Consider the following 19,795-nt stretch of genomic DNA (forward strand, 5'->3'; position numbering starts at 1 on the left):
GCTTTTGCAGAGCAGAAGTGAGATTAATGCTTATTGCACTAGAGTGGATAGTGAAAGTTCACATTTTCTTGGCTTGGAGCAATATAAATAATGTCGTGAATATCATATAAGGTTATACAAAAGTCATAGTTCATTTTTAATCTTTCAAAGCTATGATGAATAACTTGCTTTGCCTCTATTCCTCAATTTACTTATCAGTAAGATATTAAGGGTTTTTTTTTTTTTTTTGTGGTTGTTGTTCAATCCAATTCTTCATGACCTTAGTTGGGATTTTTCTTGGCAAAAGATACTGGAGGGATTTACCATCTCCCTCTCCAACTCATTTTACATATAAGGAAATTGAGGCAAACAGGCTTAAGTTTCTTGCCCAGAGTCACATAGCTAGTTTGGAGTCAGATTTGGACCTCAGGAATATGAGACTTCCTGACTCTAGGCTTGGCAATTTGACCAATATGCAAACTAACTACTCAATATTAAATTATTAAAGTTTAAAAGTTCACTAAGACTTTTGAGATGCCCTGTTTTTATTTCTGTGCAAAGGTAAAATGTAATTTTTGCAAGAGATCAGGAGAAATAGGCTAAGAAAAGTAGCACTCACCACCCACCCAAAAAATTAAAACATATGCACATACATGTGCATGCACACATACACATTCTAATCAAAGAAAAAAAAATGCGTATTTTTTTTTTCTGTAGCACTATCCTAATTTTTTTTACATTACTTTAGTTGGGTATTGTCTTATTGATTGTAAGGGTTCTTTCACTCCCACCTACAACATAATTAAAACCCTTATCTTCACTGCTTTTTGTACAAACTCAAGTCCCACAAGTATATATGACCCATTGGATTCATAATAGTTTCACACAATCCTAGTTAAGATGTTTTTTTAGCATATAAGAAGCAAAAATGTGTCCCATCTGCTGTTTTATGAACATCCAGCTAAGGAACTACACAATCTTCACATATAACTATTGTCCTAGAGAGAAAATTTAAGTTTCTGACATTTTAAATTCCCAATTCAGTGTATTTTACATAAAACCACCCAGGGCAACTCATTTCACTCAAGCATTACAATTTTCAGGCAACTTTATTAGAATTACTTGTTATAGTTCATCAGTCAGAAGTACCCAAATCTACAACATGGTGAATCAAATTAAGACTTTGTTTAACTACCCCCAAGCAGACTTTTTTTTTTATCCTTTACTTTGATATTTGATTTTCCATTTCAGTTCTGTCCTCTATCCCCTCAAGATGGTTCAAATTTTAAAATATTTTTGTGAGCATTGGCGGGGGTGAGGTGGGAGGGGGCTTTGAACATCAAGTTGGAAAATAGCCAAAAATAAGATTTCATTGATATTTTAATCAAAGCGGAGAAAAGCTAAACATAACTTGGTTGTTTAATTCTACTCTTCTTGCTTTCATTGAGACAAATATCCAGAAACCCTACCCTCTGCCTGAAAAGACTGAACAACTGGTTAGAAATCTACCACAGCTGTTTTGTTTTGTAAGGGCTACTTCTCTCTCTTTTTAAAATCCTTTTCTAGGCTTATTTTCCTCATGACAGTTTCATTACATTTTTGGGGTTGTAAACCATGTAAAGCTCACCAATAAAACGGCTGTGATCTGTACAAGTAATAGCAGGCATGTCTCATAAACAAGATAAGTTGTTTCTTGCCAATATTGCTACACTTCATAAATAGAAACTAAAGTCTGTTTTGTGTTTTCTAGATCAGTAGCATAGTTTTATTTTAATTAAACACAACATATAAAATATTCATTTATGAAACAAACATCATTGTTTTTTAAAACATTCTATTAAATTAAATTATACAGCTCTTGCCATAAAGCTCTGCACAAAAGAACTATTTTGAATTTTAAGTGGATTGGTACAGTTTAAGTGTCCATCAATAAAAAGTGTATTAGTAACAGTGTAACGGGACCATGAATAAATGAACTATTTATATTTCCTGATAATATAAGTGCTTATATGAACTCATTCCAATTTCCAAATACTACTCATTGTAGCTTTGGTGGTAATTAAGAAACTATAATATCTGAAGCTGAAAGGTAAATGATGCCAGAGTAATTTCATATGGTAGACTTTAAGTGTTTCATTCTGTCAGTGACATAATTTATTGTCACATTTTATTAGAGTAGAACTGAGTAACTTTGATAAGGCCAGTGAGGATCCTTTGAAGGTGGATTTCTTCACAAAATCCAGTGATGAAGTGAAGAAGACAATGGAATAGGTGATTGATGGTTTATAGTATTAACTAACTAGCTTAGTGATCTTAAGCAAATCATTTCAAATACTGGTTTTTTTACCCTTTTTTTCATCTGTTAAAAAAGGGGTATTAGCCCTTATAAGGAATTTGTAACCTGAAGTCCATGAAGATTTTAAATAATACTTTGAAAACTATTTCACATTTTTATTTCTTTTGTAATCCTATGTAATTTGTGTATTTAAATTAGGATTCTAGTTCATTGTTCTCATCAGCCAACCTAAGGGTCTGTGATATAAAGGTCAAAAATCTCTTGCAAAGTGCTAATTTTTTTTTCATTTTTTTGTTAAATCTTTTTATTTACAAAACATATGCATGGGTAATTTTTCAAAACCTTCTGCTCTAAAAAAGGGTACATCTATAGCAATCTAGTCTTTTGACAAACCCAAAGATACCAACATTAAGGATAAAAATTCATTATTTGAAAAAAAACTGTTGGGAAAACTGGAAACTGGTATGGAAGAAATTAGATATGGATCCACACTTAACACCATGTACCAAGATAAGATCAAAATGGGTCCATGATTTAGGCATAAAGAATGAGATCATAAATAGATTAGAGGAACAGAGAATAGTCTACCTCTCAGACCTGTGGAGGAGGAAGGAATTTATGACCAGAGGAGAACTAGAGATCATTATTGATCACAAAATAGAAGATTTGATTACATCAAACTAAAAAGTTTCTGTATAAACAATACTAATGCAAACAAGATTAGAAGGGAAGTAACAAATTGGGAAAATATTTTTACAGTTAAAGGTTCTGATAAAGGTCTCATTTCCAAAATATATAGAGAACTGACCCTAATTTATAAGAAATCAAACCATTCTCCAATTGATAAATGGTCAAAGGATATGAACAGACAATTCTCAGATGATGAAATTGAAATTATATCCACTCATATGAAAGAGTGTTCCAAATCACTACTGATCAGAGAAATGCAAATTAAGACAACTCTGAGATACCACTACACACCTGTCAGATTGGCTAAGATGACAGGAACAAATAATGATGAATGTTGGAGGGGATGTGGGAAAACTGGGACACTAATACATTGTTGGTGGAGTTGTGAAAGAATCCAGCCATTCTGGAGAGCAATTTGGAACTATGCCCAAAAAGTTATCAAACTGTGCATACCCTTTGATCCAGCATTGCTGCTATTGGGCTTATATCCCAAAGAAATACTGAGGAGGGGAAAGGGACCTGTATGTGCCAAAATGTTTGTGGCAGCTCTTTTAGTAGTGGCTAGAAACTGGAAGATGAATGGATGTCCATCAGTTGGAGAATGGTTGGGTAAATTATGGTATATGAAGGTTATGGCATATTATTGCTCTGTAAGAAATGACCAGCAGGAGGAATACAGAGAGGTTTGGAAAGACTTACATCAACTGATGCTGAGTGAAATGAACAGAACCAGAAGATTGCTGTACACTTCAATGCTGTATGAAGATATATTCTCATGGAAGTGGATATCTTCAACATAAAGAAGATCCAACTCACTTCCAGCTGATCAATGATGGACAGAAACAACTACACCCAGAGAAGGAACACTGGGAAGTGAAAGTAAATTGTTAGTACTACTGTCTATCTACCCAGGTAACTTATACCTTTGGAATCTAATACTTAACATGCAACAAGAAAATTGGATTTACACACATATATTGTATCTAGGTTATACTGTAACACATGTAAAATGTATGGGATTGCCTGTCATCTAGGGGAGGGAGTAGAGGGAGGGAGGGGATAATTTGGAAAAATGAATACAAGGGATAATGTTATTTTAAAAAATTACTCAAGCATATATACTGTCAAAAATTTTTATAATTATAAAATTAAAAAAAAAGAATTATGGAGGGAAAAAAAAACCTTCTGTTCCAAATTTTCCCCTCCTTCCCCCTACCTCCTCCCCTAGATGACAGATAGTCCAATACATATTAAATATGTTAAAAATCTAAATCCTACACACACACACACACATTCACACATTTATACAGTTGCCTTTGCTGCACAAGAAAAATCAGATCAAGAAGGAAGAAAAAACTGAGAAAGAAAACAAAATGTAAGCAAACAACAGAAAGAATGAAAATGCTATGTTCCCACTCAGTTCCCACATTGATATAGATGGCTGTCTTCATCACTAAACAATTGGAACTGGTTTGAATCATCTCATTGTTGAAGAGAGCCACATCCATCAGAATTGATCATCATGTAATCATTGTTACTGTGTATAATGATCTCCTGGTTCTGTTCATTTCACTTAGTATCAGTTCATGTAAGTCTCTCCAGCACTCTCTTAAATCATTGGTTGTTTCTTACAGAACAATGATATTCCATAACAATTGATGGGCATCCATTCAATTTCCAGTTTCTTACCACTAGAAAAAGGGCTGCCACAAATATTTTTGCACATACAGGTCCCTTTCCCTTCTTTAAGATCTCTTTTGCATGTAAGCACAGTAGAAACACTACTAGGTAAAAGGGTATGCACAGTTTGATAACTTTTTGAACATAGTTCCAAATCGCTCTCCAGAATGGCTGGATCCATTCACAGTTCCACCAACAATGTATCAGTGTCCCAGTTTTCCCACATTCCATCCAACATTCATCATTATCTTTTCTTGTCATCCTAGCCAATCTGACAGGTGTGTAGTGGTATGTAAGTTATCTTAATTTGCATTTATCTGATAAATACTGATTTAGAGCACCTTTGCATATGACTAGAAATAGTTTCAATTTCTTCATCTGAAAATTGTCTGTTCATATCCTTTGACCATTTATCAACTGAAGAATGGCTTGGATTCTTATAAATTTGTGTCAATTCTCTATATATTTTAGAAAGGAGACCTTTATTAGAAACTTTGAATGTAAAAATGTTTTCCCAACTTATTGCTTCCCTTCTAATATTGTCTCCTTTTTCATGGTTTTAACATCCACATTTTCATATTTTGGTTTACAGTGGTGAGTGGGAGGTATCTATTACTTTTTTATTTTTTTCAGAAAGTGAACAATGTCCTCAATCCTCAGTTTTTCCATCTGCAAAATGAAAAAGTTAGACTAAATGATCTCTAAGGTTCCTTCCGCTTTTCATTCATTACCTCATGAATTTCAAAATATATCTATGAGATAACTTCTTCATAAAATCCTATCCAATGAAGAAACTGGGGTTCAGAAAATGACTTTTGTATGGTCACAAAACCAGGAAATGGCTAAGATAAAATTCAAACTAAAATTTCCTGCACCAACATCCAATTTTATAATCCAAATTAATCTCTTGATTCCATACTATGACATTTTCACTTTTGTTGTATGTGTGTTAGACTTGATTCAACAAATGTATTGGTGTAATTGGAAGGGAAGGTTGAAGTCATGATTCTTCTGTAGCTCCACAGCACCTAACATAGTGCTAAATACTGAGCAGTTGCTTTGTAAATACGTGTTGATTGATTGCCCAGCTAGAAAAATAAAATAACAGACTTGGTTGGGCTGGGCAAACTGAAATAACAACTTTCCAACTTGCTTGAAAGTCGGTTACTTATAATGTATACATCTATAAGGGAAAAAATGTAGTGCCAAAATGTAGCTTTAATCTAGTTGGGAGCTTGAACTCATTGAAAGTTAAGGAATCATGTCAGGGTTTCTATAAATTATGGTGATTTTATACTGTTATAGAGTAGTGACTAGTGATAAATACCTCAGGCCACTGGATTGAACACAATATTAATCAAGAAACAATGAGGAATATTTTTGAATATCACTTTAAAAATACATATATCCTTAATGCCAGAAAAATCTAACTTTTTATAACATTCTATTTAAGAAATTCTTAAATATTTAAACATATTTAAGTAATATATTTACAAAGAAAATTCAAGGGTTGTCTGGTGGACAATCACAAGGCAAACACTTTCATACTTCAGCAAAGGTCCACCAAGAGTGTTGATCTAATTTTAAATTGATATTCCTCAGGTCATTTTGAGAAATATTTCCTTTATATATTCCTTTGCATTGTGAATAATCTTTTCCTATACAAATTATGAATTCTACCTTCTATAGGAATCTATTTTCCCCTGGAAGAAATCTAAAATAAAAACTCTTAGAAATATCCAGAGTTTCTAAGTCAAAGCAAAAATAATGAACTCAGCTACATAGAAAAAAGTCAAATATTAAGGAGCCATAGTTGAAGTAACACAAGATATAAGAGCCAACATAAAAAAGTCTTAGATTACAATATGTCAGAATATCAAAGATTTAGACTTAAAACTAAGAACAACTTACACATCAAAACAGGGTGTACTGCTATAAGGAGGAAACTCTACCTTTAATAGAATAAAAAAATAAGAGCTACATAGAAACACTGAATTGTAAACACAGCCGTGAAGAAAAAGAAGTAAAAAAAGATTAACATGACCAAACAATCATAAATGACAAAACAAGAAAAATTTGTTCAGATTCTAATATACATATCCTATGTCTATATTTTCATCAGTGGTTATAAAGAGAGTCTAATTAGACAGAGAGCCTAGAAGTGGTTCTGTTATGTTTTGGATATTTTTCATTACATATTTTCTATTTCACAGATTTTGTTTTTCAATGAATTGGTTTCTTTTTCATATCTATTTTGTAAGAAGTTATATGCTTTTTTCCATTTTGTCAAATCTATTTTAAGGAGTTTTCTTCAGATAATTTCTGGTTTTCCTTTTCAATAGCCTTTTGCAAAGATCTCATTTTCTTTTCCCATTTTTAATTCTAACTCTCTTGTAAAATCCTTTTTGAATTCTTCCAAGAGAGACTTATGAAATGGGGACCTACTCATATCAACCTTTGGGGTTTCATAGCCACTTTAGTTTGCCCTGGAGCAGTTCTGCTGACTCACTTCTGGGTTTGGGTAAGTCCAGCCAGTGTCATGGTTTTTCTGACCTCAGAAGCTCTCAATTTACCTTTACTATTTGCTTTTGGATGTTTTACAGCAAACCTGGTAAACCACTCATTTGCAACCAGGACAGAATAGCCTAAGAGCCTCACAGAAGATTTCCTAGTGTGCAGACACAGCAATGCCCTGAAGCCCCACCAAATTTCCTGCTCCAGAGTCTGCACTGTGTTCTGGGCTCCTCAGCCTCTCCTTCTGTCCAATTGAAGTAGATCTTTTCTGAATTTCTTCCTTAGTATCTTCTTCTGGAAATGTGTTGTACTCCAAATATTTGTGAGTTCTGTGTCTGCTCTCCATGTTTTGGAGATTTTTAACAAAATAGACACAAAAACAACAAAGAATAAGGAGGGAGTCAAGAATGGAAGTTCAATGGAAAACGAAGAATAGGAGTTCAATAGGGAATAGGAACAGTCTATATAGGTAAAGAGAAAGGGATGGGAAGGGAAAAGATAGAACTGGAACATCATTTTTGTCTTATTGGTAAAGGAAACAAGAAGGCATGCAAGCATATTTGAGTACAGAAATATATTTTCAGTGGAAAAAGGGACAATGAAAAATGGGGGAATAAGAGAAAAGATAGGTTGAAAGAAAAAAATGGTCTTAAGCAAATCAAAGTCTTAAAGAGGCTATGAAAGCCAGAGAAGGAAATTTATGAGACCATAAGATGAAATGGAAAAAAAAAACAAAATTAGTCACTAAAACAATAAATGTGGATGGTATCACAATAAATTGGAAAAATAATAGCAATAGAGAATAGGAGAATTTTACAATGTACTGATTGCAAGAAACACATTTGAAAGAGAAAGATGCCCACAGAGCTAAAATAATGCACCAGAACAAAATATATTATGCTTCCATTGAAGCTATAAAAAGAAAAGTATTTCAATTACAGTCTCAGACAAAGTAACAGGAAAAATAGACTTAATTAAAAGAGACAAACTACATTTTGTTGAAATATGCCATAGACAATGAATTAGCACCAATACTATGTACATATGCTCTAAATAGCAGATCATCTAGGTACAAAAAGAAAAGGTTAATTTACTTAAGTGAATAAATAGACAACAAAATTATAATGATAGAGTCCACAATTTATCCCCGTCTGACTTAGATAAATCTAACAAGAAAGGCAGGAAGGAAGCAAAGAATGGAACAAAGAAGGTGAGAGAAATAGGGAGGGAAGGAAGAAGAAGAAAGGTAAAAAAGAAAAGAAAAGGAGAGGAAGGGAGAAGAGAGGAGACAAGAGAGGAGGGGAGGGGAGGAAAGGAAAGAATTTGAAAAGAATTTTAGAAAAGTTAGATGTGATAAATTTCTGAAGACTGTTGAATAAGAACAGGAAATATATATATATATATATGTAATTTATCATCTCTTGGTGGCAAGTCCACAAAAATTTACCAAGTATCAAGGCATAAAAATGCCTTACAAATAAATATAGAAACATAATTAACAAATTTTTGTGAATCATAACTTAATACAAAATATATTCAATGGAAACAAAACAATTGTAATGAACTTGAGATTAAAAATCGATTCTATAGAATGGATGGATCAAAGAACATATCATTTAATAATCTATTTTATTAAAGTTAATGACTTCAATGAGACAATATACCAAACTTTTAAAGGATGAAGCCAAATCCATTCTTAATGGAAATAGTATATCTCTAACCAGTTTCACCAATAAATGAGAGAAAAAACAGCTACATGAATTGGGTAGTCAAATAAAAAAGTCCAAAAATCAACTATTTAAAAATAATTAAACATTAAAATTTAAATTTTGATAATAAAAGGAGAGATTAATAAAATTTAGAGCAAAATTTTTGAATTAAACAAAAAAGTAAGTTTTTAAACAATATATTAGATAGATTGTGAGTGAATGACAAAATAACAGAGAACAAATACCTATATTAAAATGAAAAAAAATCATTCATAACCAAAAACAAAAAAAATTAATGGGGATAATTTCCCCCAGTTATATACAATAAAACTGATCATCTAAATAAAATGGATTGAATATTTACAAATAATATCAAATGATCAGATAAAAAGGAAAATAAGTAGAGCCTATAGTACAGTCCTCTATAAAAAAAAGTAATGCAATCCACAAAGTAACTTCCAGTTTTTTTTAAAGAGGAGGAGAGGATTTACAATTTTCATTAAAAAAAAAAATCAAAGACCAATTAATTTTAATATTACATAAATTGCTTAAAATAAGAAAATTATAGCTACTACAAAATTACTTCTATGTTACAAATATAGTCTTGATACCTAAAACAGGGAAATTAAAATAAAGAATTGTGTGGACCTATATTCTTAGTAAATATTGAGACAAAGATTTCAAATAAAATATTAGCTATCACAGAACTGATAAGAAGAAAGGTACATCACTCCCACCCTAATTCTATTCCAGGTTGCCTCACTCAGAATTCATTCCTTAAATAATATCTACTTAGTAATTTGTATTACATAGTATTCATTGTTTAAAAAAGCACTCAACAATCTCACTAGATGCATACAATAATGCTATTAATTCCTCCATTTTATAGATGACAAAAGCTAAAGTTGAGAGAAATTAAATAACTTGCTCTATTCATGCAACCAGAAAATGTGGGAGAATACAATTATATCTCAGGATTTCCTAACTTCTAGGCTTGTACTTCCCTATTTAATTATTTCCCTTTCATGCTAAGGTTAAGAAAGTTGAGTACTTCAGAGTATTTGCTCAATACAATAGTATTGTATACAATAGTGGGAAATACTTTTATTTTATTTTATTTTATTTCATTTTATTTTATTTACTTTATTCAATTAATTCACAAATAGTTTTCAAAATCTAATTCTTCAACACTATACTAAATGCTACTGTAACAAATTCTCAATGTATATAGATATAGTTATAGATATAGATATTTATGGATATAGGTACACATAGATATAGATATAAATACATATTTAAAAAGACTTTCTGTTAGGATTCTTACAAGGTGCTAAGTCACTGGAATGAATAGAGACAATAATTATCTTATTCAGTATGATTGATCTGACCCTACAAGGAGATGTTATGGGCCAGTACTTGAAACAAGCTACTGAGTGGAATTGAGGAGACAGTTGTTAGGATTACTAAGTGAGAACTCAGGTTGTCTGGACAGTGACAAGGTGAGAATTCAGGTTTTCTGGACAATTACAAGGTGAGAACTCAGGTTGACTTGATAGAGGGGGCAAGCTCATTGGCTGGGGTGGTTCTTCCCAGAAGCCCTTGCATTATCCCACGCCCATTCTCTGGGAGGATAAAAGAGATAGCACTGGGCTCAGAGAGCAGATCGGCCTGGAGAAGGATAAGAGCTGGAGGAGATTCAGAGCCAGGATTCAAGAAGAAAGACTCTGAATTGCATCAGGCTTGACGGGGCTCTCTGCAGGAAGGGAAGTCACTTCTTTGGACAAGAGTTAACAGCAACTGCCTGGAGACAACGGTTCGTTACAGGAAGAAGAATCTGTCTGAGAGATTTGAGTAGACACAGCAGATCTCTTCCCAGAGAGCGATCCAGCAGCTTCTGGAGACGACAGCTCGCTACAGACAGTGACTAAATTTAATTTAGCATTGATTTAATCCTATAACAAATAATGGTTTCCTTGCAATATAATGACAGGTATATACTCAGTGTGCTCTATATAAGCAGGGCCAGGGGGGACTTTGGGAGATTCAGAACTAGGATTGACTTCCGGGAGATTCACAAGGCAGAAACCCACAATTCCACACTCTTGGAGGCAGAGTTAGATTCATTCCCACTTCAACTTTTGTGCTGGCTGAAGACATTGGGAGGACGAGAGGCTGGAGGCTGAAGGACAAACCTTTGGATTTGGAAACATTCAGACAAGAGCTCTTGGAAGCCAAGAAGAGAGATAGGCCTCTACTATAGCTAACCAGGCCCCAGGAAGAGATTCAGAATTTTGAAGGACACAATAAAGGATCTGGACTTTAACTCCTGGCTGCATTTTGGGATTATTGAACTGAACTGAAAGGAAGGCTGCCTACAGAAGCTCCCCAAGAAACCTGCTCACAGAGAAAAATTTTACGATTTAGAGAAACAGAACAACTTTCAAAAAAATATTATATATATTACATATATGTATATATATATATATACACACATATGTATGTCAGTATATTTTGTTAAAACTTTAATTAAATATATTTCAAGACTATGGAAAGTTGTGACCAATTCTTTTCTGACATAAAAGTGGAAACTTCTAGAAGAAATGGTATTACCTTATAAGAGCCAAAAAGAAGGAATACATGATAAAGGGAAATAGGAAAAGTAGTATGATCTCAGATTATATAATAATTTCCACCCTGGATGAATCCATATTTAGAGTGCTGTATTCATTTATCAATTAAATATCAAGATATTTAAGGGGAAAATATTCAGTTTTATCTGAGAATCTATAACTCTTCTGTTTGTAGAGATATTTAGGAGTAGAACTAAAAACATGCCTCAGCTACCCACTAGACAATTTCTAAGTCACTCTTTACAATCACCTTAATGGAGATAAGGTTGTATGTGTCTAGGCTCCTTCCAGTCTTGATCATGGAATATTTGGTAAGCGGTAACTTATGGATTCCTGACACATAGTTTTAATTTTGTCTTTTCTGTCAGAGTGACAATCCCTCACAACTATTAATTGAAGTAAAAGTAGCTCAAGAAAGAATAGCAACTGAAAATATAAGCAAGAAAGGATGTTTTTTAAATTACCTTCTAATTTTTTTTCTTTCCCTCCCAGGCTTCATTCTTTATTTTCTTTACAAAATTTTAATTTTACCATTGTTCAGTGAGAAAAGTGCTAAAGGAAAAAAAAATTAAATTTAAATCTCTAAAGGCTAAAAGAGATGAGATAAATGGAGAGAAAAATGAGAAAATATGAACAATTTCATGATTAGTAAAAATGTGAGGTATAAGATTTAAGACCAAAGGTTTTGAAAAGAAAATCTGAGGTAAAAATTGTAGGGCTACCTTTTAAAGACAGTTATACTCTTAAGTATTCAACTTCACAAGCTTTTATTATTGTTCCTGTTATTTAAAACAAACAAACAAACAAAAAAAAAAAAAAAAACTAAAGACTGACAATCACCTCTCTCTTTCCCAGATAAGTTGAGTTTACACCAGTTCTCTTCCATTATAAGCAGCCATTAGTAACTAAATCATTAATCAGGACACTGCATACAGTGCATAATCAAAAGTTCTCACTACCCTGTCATAACAGAATTTTTAACTAGGACAGGTACATTAATATGCATGACTAGCTATGTATTAAAAAAAAAAAAAAAAAAAAAAAAAAAAACTTTTTGGCAGTCCAAATCTTTTGAAGCATGTATTAGTAATACTTAAAACAATCCAATTTCCTGAGTCCTCTGTCCTGAGGCATCCCTTTCCTTGCTGAGAAACCAAAAACATTAGCCCTAGACTGCTAATCCCAAAGCTGCTGGTTAAGGTCTATCTACTCCATAAGTTGTTCCTTAAGAGCAATAGTAGGAGGACTTTAGAGCCAAATGTAAATCCCATTTGTCTAAGGTGGGGTCAAATCCTATTAGCAACTACAGCTGTAGTAAGATTAATTTGTCAGTTCATTTATTCCTTCCTACTATCCATGAAGAAATAGAAACCTGTTTTGATGGGAATATACAGACAGAACAAACCTCTCTGGGTCTGTCTAAAAGTTGGAGATTCTGAGGATAGTAAAATCTCAAAAACTTATAGGTAGCATAACCTATGTGAGATCCTGATTAGAAAGTATATATATATATAAACACACATATATATATATGTACACATGTGTGTATATGTGTATGTATGCATATATATGTAATATTTCATGCCAAGAAAAAAGGCTTCCTGCATCAATGATCCCTGCTTATGCATTCAAAGGCTAAAGTTAAATGCTTTCAAATGGAATAAATACTCCAAAGAGGATATTTCTATTATGTTAACTAAATTCTATTGTCATGTATCTATTTTTTATGTTATCCCTGTCTTCTGTATTAGACAACCATATCTCTCTGTGACTGTGACTTAGATTAATTGTGTGCTAGTATACATTGTGTGATATCTCCATTCCATTGAGCAGAATTTGAATATATGGCACTGTGCCATATTCCAAATAATGAGCTCATAAGATCTTAGGATCATAGATCTGGAGCTGATTTGGAGGACATGAATTTCAACACTCTCAATAAATCAATCAATTAATGTGAAAAGAAAGAAAGAAGGAAGGAAGGAAGGAAGGAAGGAAGGAAGGAAGGAAGGAAGGAAGGAAGGAAGGAAGGAAGGAAGGAAGGAAGGAAGGAAGGAAGGAAGGAAGGAAGGAAGGAAAGAAGGAAGGAAGGAGGGAAGGAAGGAAGGGGGAGAGAAAGAGGGATGGAGGGTGGAAGGAAGAACTGAGTCCTTATTTCCAAGTACCTTATATTCTATTGAGGGAATATTATACAAATATGAGTATATGCTAAATATATATTTTAAATAGAGAATAACAATATACAAGGTCTTGTAGAAAAAAGAAATACTTTGTTTAGGAAGTAGTATGCCTTAGTTGCCTCTAGAATTGCCTCTAAGAGAAGGATTATATGAGGTAGGGGGAAGGAAAAAATTCTAGGCAGTACAAAGGCACATTGATAGAAGATGGAATACTTCTGCAAGGAAGAGAAAAGGCCAGTCTATTTGGATTGTAGAGAGTGGGAAATGAATATAGGGTATAATGAGGCTGGAATGTTAAGATATGACTAGGCTGTGAAGGACATCAAAAATAAAGAGAAGTTTATATTTCATCCTGAAGGAACTAGGGAATCCTTAGGGTTTGGTAAGTGAGTTGTATGATTTTGCAAAAGGGGAAACTAAAATCAAGGAGATTAAAGATTTATCCAAAATTTCAGTGTCAGAAAAAGAATATGAATCCTGGTCCTCTGACTCTAAATCCAGCAATATTTCTACTCCTTACAATGCCTCCTTAAAACTCAGATATCTGAATTGAGAGGGAGCTGTTATATCAATAATCAAAATAAGTAGATTAGACAATGATTGCATGGAAGCCTTTAGTTACACTCTAATCAAATTTTGCTCTTTCCATAATGGTAACCAAAAGACAGAAATGTGAAGAAGAGGGAAAGTAAACAAATTGCAAATTATTTAAACATCTACAATAGAATTTTTTAAAAATAAAAAATATACAATCACTTATCTCAGACAAAGTTAAAACAAAAATAGATTTGATCAAAAGATAAAAATGAGAAATCCACATTATTATTATATTAATCACTATCATTTTAGAATATTTAAAATAACTAGATAGCATAAGTTTGACATATTACTGTTACATAGGAAACATGAGCTGAAACATTTAGAAAAATATGGAAAGACTTAGAATGGTGTTATCCACCTTCAGAGAAACAAAGGACAAACAAATATAGTATGTTCTTAGATAGATAGATAGATAGATAGATAGATAGATAGATAGATAGATGGATAGATAGATGAATGTATATGTGTATATAGGTGAATTATTATAGATATCTATGTATATGTACATGTACATATGTGTGTATGCATGTTTAATTGTATAGCCTTCTTGGGAGGGAAGGGAAAAATAATAATATAATAAATACACAGCACGGGGCAGAGCCAAGATGGGGGAGAAGCTAGATGGAACTTTCTAAGCTTTCTAATTCCCTTTCTACCAACTATTTAATTCAGCCACAAAAACAGCACTTGACTGGTAAAACCCAAAAAGAGTGGAAATATAAAAACTTACCAGAGGAAGAGAATCTGGAATATTGTCAGAAAACGTTTGACCTGAGGTGGTAGGAGTAGACCAGTGCAGAGCAGGGATAGAAATGGGAGTGGGGCGGGCTCTATGGTTGGAAGGTTTACATAGAGCTCCTTGCTATAGCTTGACTGCTTTGCTTCAGTGGCAGAGTAGTGTACCTGAAAAGAAGTTGGAGTCTGGGGTAGAGAGTACGCCAAAAGGGATGCCAAAGCCGGAGAGGATCTGGCTGTGCCAACCCAGGACCAGAAGTGACCTGGCGCAGACCATAACACAGCTCATCGCGGCTGTATCCCACGCATTTTTGTATGATGTCTCATTCTTGTCATTTTCTCGGGTGAAGTTATTAATTATGTCTATGATTTGCTGTTTCACCCAATCATTCTTTAGTATGAGATTATTTAGTTTCCTTTTTTTTTTTTTTTTTTTTTTTTTTTTTTTTGGTTTATTTTCCCCTGGCTTTTTATTGAATGTAATTTTTTGTTTGATCTGAGATGAGGATGGAGTAGCCATCCTCATCTCAGATCAAGCAAAAGCAAAAATTGATCTAATCAAAATAGATAAGGAAGGAAAATATATCTTGCTAAAGAGTAACATAGACAATGAAGCAATTTCTTTTTATTTATTTTTTAAAGTAATTTTATGATTATAACATTTTTGACAGTACATATGCATAGGTAATTTTTTACAAGATTATCCCTTGTACTCCCTTCTGTTCTGAATTTTCCCCTCCTTCCCTCCTCCCCCTCCCCTAGATGGCAGGCATTCCCATACATATCAAACATGTTATAGTATATCCTAGATACAATATATATGTGCAGAACTGAATTTTGTTGTTGTTGTTGTTGCAAAGGAATAATTTTATTCAGAAGGTAAAAATAACCTGGGAAGAAAATTTTTAAAATGCAAACAGTTTACACTCATTTCCCAGTATTCCTTCTCTGGGTATAGCTGATTCTGTCCATCATTGCTCAAATGGAACTGGATTAGATCTTCTCTATGTCGAAGATATCCACTTCCACAAGAATACATTTTCATACAGTATTGTTGTTGAAATGTCAAAATGCCAAAATTTGTGGGATGTAGCTAAAGTGGTAATAAGGGGAAATTTTATATCTTTGGAGGCTTACTTGAAGAAAATTGAGAAAGAGAAGATCAATGAATTGGGCTTGCAACTTAAAAAAACTAGAAAAAGACTAAATTAAAAACCCCCAATCAAATACTAAACTTGAAATTCTAAAATTAAAAGGAGAAATTAATAATATTGAAAGTAAAAATACTATTTAACTAATAAATAAAACTAAGACTTGGTTTTATGAAAAAAAAAACAATAAAATAGATAAATCTTTGGTAAATCTGATTAGAAAAAGAAGAGAGGAAAATCAAATTGTTAGTCTTAAAAATAAAGAGGGGGAACTGTCCACCAATGAGGAGGAAATTAGAGAAATAATAAGGAGTTACTTTGCCCAACTTTATGCCAATAAATTTGAAAACCTAAGTGAAATGGAGGACTACCTTTAAAAATATAGGCTTTCCAGATTAACAGAGGAGGAAGTAAATTGCTTAAATAGTCCCATTTCATAAAAAGAAATAGAGCAAGCTATTAATCAACTCCCTAAGAAAAAATCTCCAGGACCAGATGGATTCACAGGTGAATTTTACCAAACATTCAAAGAACAATTAGCTCCAATGTTATATAAACTATTTGAAAAAATAGGGAATGAAGGAGTCCTACCAAATTCCTTTTATGACACAGACATGGTACGGATACTCAAAACAGGTAGGTTAAAAACGGAGAAAGAAAACTATAGACCAATCTCCCTAATGAATATTGATGCTAAAATCTTAAATAAGATATTTGCAAAAAAAAACTACAGAAAATAATCCCCAGGCACATCATAATCAAGTAGGATTTGTACTATGAATGCAGGGCTGGTTCAATATTAAGAAAACTATCAGTATAATTGGCCATATTAATAATCAAATTAATAAAAAATCATATGATCATCTCAACAGACGCAGAAAAAGCATTTGATAAAATCCAACATACATTTCTATTAAAAATACTTGAGAGTAAAGGAATAAATGGACTTTCCCTTAAAATAATCAGTAACATATATTTAAAACCATCAATAAGCATCATATGTAATGGGGAAAGATTGCAACTGTTCCCATTAAGATCAGGGTTGAAACAAGGTTGTCCACTATCACAATTACTATTCAGTATTGTATTAGAAATGGTAGCTTTGGCAATAAGAATGGAGAAAGAGATTAAAGAAGTTAGAGTAGGTAATGAGGAAACTAAATTATCACTCTTTGCTGATGATATGATGGTATATGTAGAGAACCCCAAAGATTCTGCTAAAAAGCTATTAAAAATAATCCACACCTTTAGCAAAGTTGCAGGATACAAAATAAGTACACATAAGTCGTCAGCATTCTTATGTCACTAACAAAATCCAACAGTTAGAGCTACAGAGAGAAATTCCATTTAAAGTAACTACTGATAGTATAAAATATTTAGGAATCTATCTGCCAAGGGAATATGAGCAAAACTACAAAACATTTTCCACACAAATTAAGTCTGATCTAACCAATTGGAAAAATATCATTACTCTTGGATAGGGCGAGCAAATATAATAATGATATCTAATAATAAAGATGACAATATTACTTAAACTAATCTATTTATTTAGTGCTATACCAATCAGACTTCCAAAAAACCTATTTTAATGACCTAGAAAAAATAACAACAAAGTTCATATGGAAAAACAAAAGGTCAAGAATTTCAAGGGAATTAATGAAAAAAAAAATCAAATGAAGGTGGCTTAGCTGTACCAGATCTAAAATTATATTATAAAGCAGTGGTTACCAAAACCATTTAGTATTGGCTAAGAAATAGACTAGTTGATCAGTGGAATAGGTCAGGTCCAAAGGACATAATAATAACTCTAATAACCTAGTGTTTGACCCCAGCCTTTGCAATAAGAACTCAATGTCTGACAAAAATTGCTGGGAAAATTGGAAATTAATATGGCAGAAACTAGGCATTGACCCACACTTAACACCGTATACCAAGGTCAGGTCAAAATGGGTTCATGACCTAAGAATATAGAATGAGATTATAAATAAATTAGAGCAACATAGGATAATTCACCTCTCAGATCTGTGCAAGAGGAATGAATTTATATCCAAAGAAGAACTAGAGATCATTATTGATCACAAAATAGAAAACTTTGATTATATCAAATTAAAAAGTTTCTGTACAAACAAAACCAATGCAGATAAGATTAGAAGGGAAACAATAAACTGGGAAAACATTTTTACAGTCAAACATTTAGATAAAGGCCTCATTTCCAGAACATATAGGTAATTGACTATAATTTATAAGAAATCAAGCCAATCTTCAATTGATAAATGGTCAAAAGATAAGAACAGACAATTTTCAGATCAAGAAATTGAAACTATTTCTAGTCATATGAAAAGATGATCCAAGTCCTTATTAATCAGAGAAATGCAAATTAAGACAGATTGACTAGAATGATAGGGAAAGGTAATGCAGAATGTTGGAGGGGATGTGGGAAAACAGGGACACTGATACATTGTTGGTGCAACTGTGAATACATCCAGCCATTCTGGAGAGCAATTTGGAACTATGCTCAAAAAGTGTGCATACCCTTTGACCCAGCAGTGTTGCTCCTGGCCTTGTATCCCAAAGAGATCTTAAAGAAGGGAAAGGGACCTGTATGTGCAAGAATGTTTGTGGTAGCCCTCTTTGTGGTGGCCAGAAGCTGGAAATTACACAGATGCCCAATAATTGGAGATTGTTTGAATAAATTGTTGTATATGAATATTATGGAATATTATTGTTCTGTAAGAAATGACCAGTAGGATGATCTCAAAAAGGCCTGGAGAGACTTACATGAACTGATGACCAGGAAAGCATAGTATACTTCAACAATAATACTATATGATGATCAATTCTGATGGACGTGGGCATTTTCAACAATGAGATGAACCAAATCAGTTCCAAAAGAGCAATAATGAACTGAACCAACTACACCCAGCCAAAGAATTCCAAGAATTGATTATGAACCACTACATAGAATTTCCAATCCCTCTAATTTTGTCACCCTGCATTTTGGATTTCCTTCACAGGCTAAATGTACACTATTTCAAAGTCCGATTCTTTTTGTACAGCAAAACAACTGTTTATCATGTATACATATATTGTATTTAATTTATACTCTAACATATTTAACATGTATTGGTTGACCTGCCATCTGGGGGGAGGGGGAAGGAGGGGAAAAATTGGAACAAAGGGTTTGGCAATTGTCAATGTTGTAAAATTACCCATGCATATATCTGTTATATAAAAACTATTAAGAAAATAAAAAATAAATAAATACACAGAAGAAAACAAAAGAAAACTTACAAGGAAGCAAAGAAAAGGATATTTCTGAATATAAAGTATAATATTTATTATACAAATATTGGGTAGTTTTGCGTATACTTTGCCTGTAATTCCATATCTGGTCCTGAATTTATTTATTTTTTTTAAATTTTCTCAAAGAGCTTGTTCAATTTTGCACCTATTAAATTTCTTTCAGAATTCTGATTTCATTGCAGTAATAGAGGCTCTTAAACACAAAATCACTTAGGGAAACAATTTCCTACTGCTGGCATCAGTCTTGTCATTGTTTATGTGAATCCATAGAAGGTTTGGACTGAGAAGAAATTATTCTTGAAAAGATAGAACTACAACCCTTATTTCT

The sequence above is a fragment of the Sminthopsis crassicaudata genome, chromosome 3, assembly GCF_048593235.1.
Source record: "Sminthopsis crassicaudata isolate SCR6 chromosome 3, ASM4859323v1, whole genome shotgun sequence".
Lineage (NCBI taxonomy): Eukaryota > Metazoa > Chordata > Mammalia > Dasyuromorphia > Dasyuridae > Sminthopsis > Sminthopsis crassicaudata.